The sequence below is a fragment of the Arachis ipaensis genome, chromosome B9 (genome assembly GCF_059453495.1).
Source record: "Arachis ipaensis isolate K30076 ecotype BB chromosome B9, ASM5945349v1, whole genome shotgun sequence".
NCBI lineage: Eukaryota > Viridiplantae > Streptophyta > Magnoliopsida > Fabales > Fabaceae > Arachis > Arachis ipaensis.
In genome coordinates, this window is record NC_142444.1 from 63,852,481 (window position 1) to 63,863,029 (window position 10,549).

Sequence of the window (10,549 nt, forward strand, 5' to 3'; positions counted from 1 at the left end):
TAAACAAAATCCAGACTTAAAAACATGAGGAATGAGAACTACAAACATAAACCTATACTTGCTAACCTCCTTTTTATTACAGGCAACACAGAAGGTGAGTAAGGCCAAATCACGATGTTCATTTATGAGAGGTAATAACCGATGAAGCTATGCTAGTAATCGACAACAATATGATGATGGATGAAATTGGTCTAATTAGCCTAATTAGTTAGGTACATTGCTTGTACTTTTAACACAAATTAGGATAAAATTTTGCCATATATTGACATAGAACCACAGAAGTAGCGTTCAATTATATTACTAGAGTGAGAAAGTGATATGCTTCTTCTATATATCATATTTGTTATATCTACCTTTTAGGAAAGTTTATAAGGTTTGCTAAAGAAGATTAATGGTTTCAGAAAAAAGGGATAATATATTGATGCACACACTGCCAATTGTAGCTTCTTTTTCTGTGAATAAAGAAGTCCATGCTGTTTACAGATTCTACTACAGCTTTTTCTGAATTTCTAATAAAATCACTCAAGTCTCAAGATAATTAAACTCAAATATATAGCAGAGGAACACTTAGCTAGTTAGCTTAATTAAAGTGTCAAGAATCAAGATAATTATTATTCATAATTTGAGAACTACTATCTCAATACATTTTGTGTTAAACATTATTGGGTATAATAAATTAAGACACGATGTTCAGAGATTAAACTCAATCTTTTAGTTCATATGGCTACCATGAATTGGTTAAAACTCTTGAACAATTGTTTGACACTACCATACCCTGTAATCAACTCTATCCATATGCCTCTATATCATTTACCATTTTTTCTAATTAAAATAAGATTGAAGAGGATAAAGATTAAAGAGGTCTTAACTCTTAACTTACCTGATGAACTAGCAGCAAAGGGGAGGGGAAGAACAGCGACCAGCGATTGAGATTCCAGAGCCAGAGACAGAGAGGCAGAGCAAGAGAGTCTCGCAAGTTGCAATCGCAAAGTGACACTCACGGCCTCATGCAGTCCAACCACCACCAGTCCGAGTCGATAACACTAACGGCAAACTTCACGGAGTCACGGCAAGTTGGCGATGCTCCAAATTAGGGTTTCCGATCGCGCGAAATTCAAATTTCAGAGGGAAAGAGAGATAGAGTCAGAGATTGAGACTTGAGAGAGGTGAAAATTTGAAATTTTGGCCATGGAGAATTAGAGATAAACTGTAAAAGTGAGGGAGATTAAGAGATTAGAGACTGTTACTCTGCTAGGGCTCCTCTTCCATGGTCTTCTATTTAGATTGGGCGATTGGGTTGGGTTGGGCTGCAATCAGGGACTCAGGACCAAGAAAAAGAACTTCTTCAACCTGAAACACAACTACACAGCAGAAGCTACGATTTCGGCGACTCTGTGATTTTCAACGGCGATTTCACATGGAGTAGCCTGGTTCTGGACGAGAAGCAGAAGCGCAATGGAAAGATGAAGTAGAAGCGTATAATCGTGCGTTTCTACGAGTTTACATGTGATTCTGACTACCTTGATAGTAGCAATATTTTTAACGCAATTACTTGGATATATTTGAATATGATAAAAAAAAAACACATAAATAGTAAAAAAATAAAAAAAACTAACTATTACATATCTAAATTAAATATATAGACGTAACTTATCATATTCAAATATAATTAACATCCAGATCGCCAAAAATAATTTGGGATGAAACATGATGGATGTAATGTATTATAAATGATTGTGTAAAAGATGATTCCGCTGCAAAGATAAAAAGATGAGTAAGAACACTCATTATATAATTAAAACTAGTAAAAATACTGTTAGATTCATAAAAGAATGGCAAAATTATGATTTATATCTTAAAAATGATCAATTTCAATAAAAAAGATATATTATCATTATATGAAATAGTTAATAAAGAAAAAAAATTAAAAAACAAAAGCAAAATAATTGAGCTCAACCAAAATTGAACTCTTCCCAAAACAATTAGCTTTACCCATATTTCATTAGGTTGGTCATAATATATGAATAGATTCAATCATCTTTTAATAAAATAGAGTTTATTTTCCTGTCGTTGAATTCTTACATCCATGTAATTAGAACTCGAGTCAATGAATACAACTAAATGTAGTATTTGATGGATGTGGTCCATTGTAAACAATTGCAGAAAAGGAGAATTGCGCTATAATAAGATTAGATAAAAAAAATTAAGTTTTATTAAAAATAATTATCAAATTATCAAAAGAATAAGAGAATGACTATATCGGTAAAAGATAAAAAAAATTGTAACTTATTATACTTTAAAAAATCAACTTTAATAAAAAATAAAGGATGCATTCTTATTCTGTTTTACTATATGATAAGATTACTCTTGGGTTTTATATATGATAAATTATCCTAAGGTTAATCAAAACCCAGTATACAATTCTTAAACGTCATATTTTTTCTTTCTCTCTTTTCATGACCGTACTCTCTCTCTCTCTCTCTCTTTTATTCTCTTTAACACTCACTAATTAATTATTATCTTAGGTAATGAACCAAGGTTAATTAAGGATAAAAATACCTACTAGGATATGACTTGGATAATTAATTTCTATCCTATCTCTATCTTATTTTTAATGAGTCGTATACTCTCTTTTTTCACACTTCCTTAATTTTATTTCATATCACACTAAGCACATTAGTAAAGAAGGGAAGAAAGAAAACAAAGAGAAAGAGAAAGAGAAAGAGAGAGATAGAGGTCGAAGCCTTAGTGAGAAAAAAGAGAGAGAATCAGCCTTGTTTCATACAAATTTTCATCACTAATTCAAAAAGCACTTTATCATTTTTTAAGACTCAAAGATTCTAGCTCATTCCTTTATTCGTCACCCAAAAATTCAACAAAGTAAATACAAGAACATTCCTAGTTTACCTCCTCTTCCTCTCGGTTTTGAGGAGCCTTCATTAATAGATCATGTTGCTCTCTTTTTGGTATAACTAGCCATGCCTAAGAGTCACAAAGAGTACACTTAGGAGGCCTCAAATCAAGTTCAAAAGGATTCAAGTCATCCCTGTTCTTCATCTATGATTCAGCCATAACACTTCCAATTTCATTAATTAGTAATTTGTCCTTGTTTAAAAAAATTTTGGTGATTAAAGTGTTGAAAAAGTGAGTAAAAAAAAAGGTTAAGAGTTAAAAATAATTATATAATTTTATATCTAGAAATATGCTCATGTCACTCCTTAATGATGTTTTTGATGTCTATGCTAACTTGTGATAATGTTCGAGTGATAAATTGTTCACTAATAAGTGAAATATATGCTTATATGAATGTTTGATGAATAGCATTTGAGGTTAAAATCCTACTCTATGAAAGATTAGAATAAGTAAAAAATTTATAATATGAAGTTTTTTGAGATAAAAAGAAAAGAGAAGACATAAGAGAGTAAAATACTTAAAGAGAATAATAAAAGAGATATAGACACTATTTTTGGCTCTAGAGAAAATCTATGATGCACCATATGTGGCGCTTATACAATTAGGAAAAACAAGAAAGTTAAAAAGCATAAGCAACAAGAGTTAGGCCAAAAATTATGAATATAGGAGTCCTAGAAATAAAGGTATAAATACATAAGAACAATTAGGCTAAAATGATAATTAAAGCAAGGTTATGGTCATACAAGACAACTTAGTAACTTCTAGGGGGTAAAAGCATAATTATAACTAATTAATAAGATAAGAATAAAAATAAAATAATAATTAATACAAAATTCTAGGATCAAAATTATCAATTGAGAGGCATAAGAAAAAATTTGGTAATCTCATCTATAGACAAAGTTAAAAAATAATAATAATAAAATTTAGGGATAAAATAGTCAATTTCACATATTATGAGGTTAAACAAAGTAAAGTGATAATATTAAAAAAAATATTTCTAAAAAATTAGTAAGACAAGTACTAATGAAAGAGGGATAAAATAGACATTTTATAAATTATCAAAGACACGTTAGTAACTATGAATAAAGAAAGCCTAAAAGATTTCAAAAAAAGAGAAAAAGGTATAAAAAGACATTAAGAACAAATGCTAAGGGAAAAAGGGCCTTAGAAAATTAATATAAGATACTTAACCTAAGATTCTTAAGGCTACCTCGTACCATGGAATTTCATACTGTCCAGCCAATGATTATATAGCGCCGGGACGCCTACCAAATGAATTTCTTCTCAACTGTATGCATATTAAAGGACATTGCAAAGTGCCATGATTGTACATGAAAGGATAATTCTGGTGATACATGTAAGCATGAATGTATCTAGTCGAAAAATCATATCCAGACTTAGGGTCGGGTAACGTCGGGTTGCAGATAGTCAACCGACACATGACTTCATGACTTGCAGTAGGATCAAACATGCATCATACTTGGTTGTTGTACCTACTTTGTGATTGTAATTGTATGCTTGTATTTGTTCTTGTTATATCTATTTCTCTACATGCCTGTGACTTATCAGAATAACTATGTGAAACCTAGACTTAGAACGCGAATCCCCTAAGCTCCCGTGAAAACTTAGACTTAGCACGAAATTTTCTTAGCTTTTTCCACTTGTCACCCTATTGGGAATCTTAGGTTCTCACCCCCCTTCTTTCCCCGTTCTGCAGACAGAATCATGAGTCATCTTTTTTGAGATTCTCGCAGTAGTCTACTACGTGGACCCCATATAGGGTGGGATAGTCATATGGAGCGAGCTATAGACCCGCATGTATATTATTCTCAACAGATCTTTCTCTCACCCTGTTCTCAGCCTAGAGTTTGATCCGGATATGTCGTATGATTTTCTGCTGTCTGAGCTGCATCCTAGAGGTACCCACTACTCCTTTCCTTTTTAGACATTGTACTCAATGAAGCTCATGGCAGAGTATCCCTTCGACATTCAATCCATTTATCTGGAGTGGTTTGATCCAATACCAGAGCCTATGATACCGATGGATCCAGTACCAGATTACCAACCATTAGACCATATGGTTGAGCAATTAGGTGCTTTGGGTGAGACCTTTATACTAGCCATGGCCAATGACTTCCTAACGACCTCATCCGACAAGGAGCCACCTGATACTGTTCCTCCTTGGGAGGACTAGATGATCATTGAGTTCACCTCTAAGCCTTTAGAGGAGGTTGCACCAGGAGAAGTAGAGCCAGTACAGTAGCCTAATTTTTTTTATCACCATGTATAGGTTTTTAAGAGGGATAGAAGCTTTTATATAAGTTAAGCAGGTTCCAATCTAGGGTGGCTTTTGTAAAGCCAGAACCTGGTAATACGTTTTAAGAATCTGTATATATATATATATATATATATATATATATATATATATATATATATATATATATATATATATATATATACACATTTTTTTCCTGTGCATGTGCTATATGTCTGACTGTTGAACGCTTATACCCTAATACTTAGTTAACACAATGTTAACGCACACTACAAGTTCATATTAATCTATTTAACATATAGTTTAGAATTCCTAAGGTTAACTGAATAGTAGCACCTGATGTCTAGTATTGGTCATGACGTGCTAGAAGTCGGGTCGTTATAATTTGGTATCAGAGCAATTCATCCTTAGTAGAGCCTGAGGATGGACTTACTATACTTCACTACACATTCTGTCTTTTCTACAAGCTGTTAGGATATCTCTATGATATAATTGCATGCATGAATGGAACCATTCATTTCAGAAATATCAAATTCTTAGGCGTGATACGTTAAGACTAATCCCCTTAATGTTGATCGTTCATGGTTAATAGGACCCTATGGGCTGCGAATAGGAACGATCCTCGGAGAGCAAGTCTGAATACTAAGCCAGCATTAATCCTGGTTGCTCTACCAGAGATTATGAACGCAATGGCTATTGCCATGTGTGACTTAATAGCAACAACAAATCGAGCCGTTGAGCGTCTGCAATGGAAACACGGCAATTGCCACGAGAATTGCCATGGGAATGGCAACGGGAATGGTAACAATACACTCGACGAGTATAGGCCTATGACCTTGGCCTCTTTTCTAAAGGTCAATCTGCTTCAATTTTTCAAAACACCAGCACTACCAAGGTCAACGATTAGTTCCATGACATATAGAAAGCTTTGCAAGTTCAACAAGTCCCTGAGGGACAATATGTGAAATTCGCTACATATATGCTAAGGGGGACCTACAATACTAGTGATAAGGTGTAGGACAACTGTTGGGATGGGAAAGTGCTAGGATCACTTGGGATAACTTCAAGGAAGAATTTTACAAGAGGAACTTACCTCTATCAGCTCGCAACTCAAAGAAACTAGAGTTGCTATAACTAAGGCAAGGAAATATGACTGTAACATAATATACCTGAAAGTTAAAAGACTTATGCCACTTATCAAGAGTCTTCTAGGGTGTTCCAACTAAGTTCGAAGAAGGAAAATGCATCAAGTATGAAGGAGAACAGAAGGAGGAGCCACTTGCCTCAGTTGGACCAATGGAACTCCAGAACTTCGCCGAACTTGTGAACAAAAGCCAACTGGTCGAAGAGTGCATTAATAGACTAGTTGTGGCTTGAGCGAATTATCGAGACTTTCCCTCAAGGAACTTCAACTAGAACTTAGCAGCGCAAGGGAAAAGCTTTAAAGGGAACAGATAAGCACATCGTCAAAACCTACCAAAAGGTAATTTCCATCCATGTTATAATCCAGTTAGTCATAACCCGTGATAGGATCTAGATAAGCAGCCTAGTGCAAGCCGAAAGTCGGTTTAGGATTTTCTTAAGTGACAAAATTCATGTTGCGAGTATAGTCCCAATCGACACGGCGACTCACATCCAAAGTTTAACTAGAAGTTGTCACAATTCAAACAAAATAACCGGAGTTTGAAGTCTCGGGTCGTCTCCCACAGAACTAGTGATTACGAGTGCACAAATTTGGTTGGAGAAATTGGAGTTTCAATGGTAGAGTGAAAAATTAAAGAATTAAAGAACAATAAAAATGCAATTAATGAAGTAATAAATGAATTAGAGAAAAATCAATGCAAGTAGAGAAAAAGAAGAAAAATTAAGCTAAGTGAATTGTGATTCAAGACATAAATGGAACCTTATTGGCTTGGGTTAAGTTAAGGAGTCATTTTCTTATCATAACCATAACTATGACAATTATAATGGATTAATCTCACCTAGTTAACCCTTAACATTGAAGAGTAAGTCAAGTGAGCATAATTGTTCTTAATCCACAAATCCTAGCTTACTTACTAATTGTCTTAGTAAAAAGCTAGCGTTAATGGAAACAAGAACAACTAACAACCCAAGAATCACCACAAAATGTTGAACATTATGACTCTAGTATCCTATATACTTATTGTTCCAAGCCAAGGAGTGAAAATTTACTCCATAATCAAAATTGACATTTCCACAAATACTTGGTGGGCATAATCACAAAGCATAGCAATATTGCAAAAATACTCAAAACTATGAACAACCAATGAACAAAATCAACAATGACAACTCAAACAAGCATATAATAACCAATAATCATCAATTTCATTAACTAGAAATCAAAATTGCAAAAGTATATATATTAACAAAGTGACTTAAACTATAAGAAAGTGTAACACAAGTATTGTAATTACAGAGAAAATCAACAAATACTTACAATAGAAGCAAGCTAGAATCCAAGATCAAAATGAAAATTGTAAGCTTGTAATATAAATTCTAATTAAACCCTAAGAAAGTTGAGAGAAAACCTAAGAAAAATTAAAACTAAAACTTCTTAAAAACTATCTAAAAATGCCAAAGTGTGTTATGGTATGTTCTCCCCTTGCTAGCTCTTCAATATGAGCTTCAGGCCATGCAGAATTGGGCCTCCAAGCCTCCAAAATTGTGAGCCACATGACTTTTTAATGAAGTCAAGCACTAGGACTTGTGCGTACGCACAAGTGTGTGTGTACGCATACTTGCTAATTCTTATCTCGTGCGTACGTACGGAAGGTTGTGCGTATGCACACTCTGATTCTTCTTTGTTTCTCCCTGTTTTCTCCCATTTGCATGCTTTCCTTCCACTCCTACTAAGCCATTCTTACCTATTGCACCTGAAACCACTATCAAAGACATCACGGCATCGAATGGAATGAAAGTGGAATAAAATTGATTAAATTAGGCATAAAAAGTATATTTTCATATTTAGACATAATTTAGAGAGAAAACACAAAAGTATGCTATTTAAGTGAATAAATGTGGCTTTATGTGATCAAATTCATTCAATTCAATCCAAAATTTACCATCAAATATGGATTCATCACAACCCCAGCGTAGTCTAGCCAATCCCATCTATGCAAAGTGTGGAAAGAACCATGGAAACAAACCCTGTAGATTTGCTACAACTGTGGAGGACAAGGCCACTTAGCAAGATTTTACTGCATCAAGACGGATGAACCAATTCTCTCGAGATTACAACAGTAAGGAAGGTTTTTTGTCATGATGAAAAAAGATGCCCTGCATCCGACTACCTCATCCAAAGTGAGTGTTCTGTCAAGGAAAAAATCCTAACTGTACTGTACGACTTAATTGCATCACATTCTTTCATACCCCTAGACTTTGTATACATGCTAAGATTAGAGCTATCCATGCTAGAGTATGACCTAACCGTCCACACACCCACTGCACGAAATGTTGTAACTAGCCTAGTATTCTGGAGGGTATCTTTTGATATTAGGAATATGTCTTTTGTGCATAATTTGATTTGCTTACCTTTCTGTGGCATACATATTATTTTAGAAATTGACTGGCTATATGTTCACCATGTTTACCTTGATTGCTTTAAGAAAACTGTCTTCATACTATCTGCTGATATGACTACTGGATCGGTTATTCCCCATAGTTACTACCTAGACTTAGTAGTAGTTAACCGTAGTGGTAGTGAGTGTAAAGGGTATAATCTCTTAGTGGCTAGCTCAACTGAGAGTGAACAGAATCTAGAGCGAATTCCTATAGTAAAAGAGTTTCTTTAAGTATTTTCGGACAATATTCCCAAGTTTTTCCCTTAACGAGAGATAAAACTCACAATAGATTTAGTACCGAGAGCAAGACTTATTTCTATCGCACCTTATCGGATGTCACCACTAGAGCTCACCAAGTTAAGGTCTAAGTTGGAGAAATTACTAGAAAAGAAGTTTATCCAACCAAGTTCGTCAACATGGGGAGCCCTAGTCTTATTGGTGAAGAAGAAGGATAGATGTATGAGGCTGTGCGTCGATTACCGACAACTGAATAAAGTCACCATCAAGAACAAGTACCTTTTGCCCAGAATAGATTACTAGATGGACCAGTTAAGAGGGGCAGCTATTTTCTCCAAGATAGACATGAGGTTGGGATATCACCATATTCGAGTAAGGGAGTTTGATATACCTAAGACTACTTTCAAGACCTGGTACGACCACTACGAGTATACAGTGATGTCTTTTAGACTAACAAACGCTCTTGTCATATTCATGAACTACATGAATAGGATCTTTCGTCCTTACATGGACAAATTTGTAGTGGTATTTATTGATGATATTCTCATCTACTCAAGGACAGAGAAGAAGCATGCAGAACACTTATGGGTGGTATTACAGATTCTAAAGGAAAAGAAATGGTATGCCAAACACTCCAAGGAGGTATGGCATGAATCTCGCCAAGATAGAAGCAGTGCTAGAATGAGAACGGCCCAAGACCATCATCAAGATCTGGAGTTTGCTTGGATTGGCCAGATACTATCAAAAGTTCATCAAAAAATTTTCACAGATAGCCTTACCATTGATCTAACTTACCAAGAAGGAGGTACCATTCAACTGGACGGACGTGTGCAAAGAAAGCTTTAAGATCCTAAAAGAGAAATTGACAATAGCACCAATGCTTGTACTACTTGACCCCCAATTACCATTTAAGGTGTACTGTGACACTTCATTGAAAGGCTTGGATGCATGCTAATGTAGAATTAGAATGTGGTAGCCTATGCATCAAGACAACTTAGATTGAACGAATATAACTCCCCAACTCATTATCTAGAGTTAGCAGCAATAGTATTCACTCTCAAGATTTAGAGACATCATTTGTATGGAGTGAAATTTAAAGTCTTCTCAGATCACAAGAGCCTAAAATACATCTTTGACCAAAAGAAATTCAACAAGAGGCAAAGAAGATGGACAGAGCTCCTAAAGAACTACAACTTCAAGCTAAATTACCATCCCGAGATGGTGAATGTGGTTGCAGGTGCTCTAAGTAGAAAGAATGCAAACATCTCATGGATAAAGGTTAAGGAAGAGGAACTAAGAACAACATTGAAGGACTTAATCAAGACTGAAGGAACCTCGCGAGGAGTTTGCTTAGCTTGACTGCAGGTAGCACCTGACTTCAAAACCGCTATCCAACAGGTACAGACACAAGAATCGGAGATATCAAGACTCCTAACATACATCCCAAAGAAAATCAAGGAGCCTTACGTCAAGATATTAAAGGACTATAGAAGAACAAGGCCAGGATATGCGTGCCGAATAGTTACAAGTTGCGACAAGACTA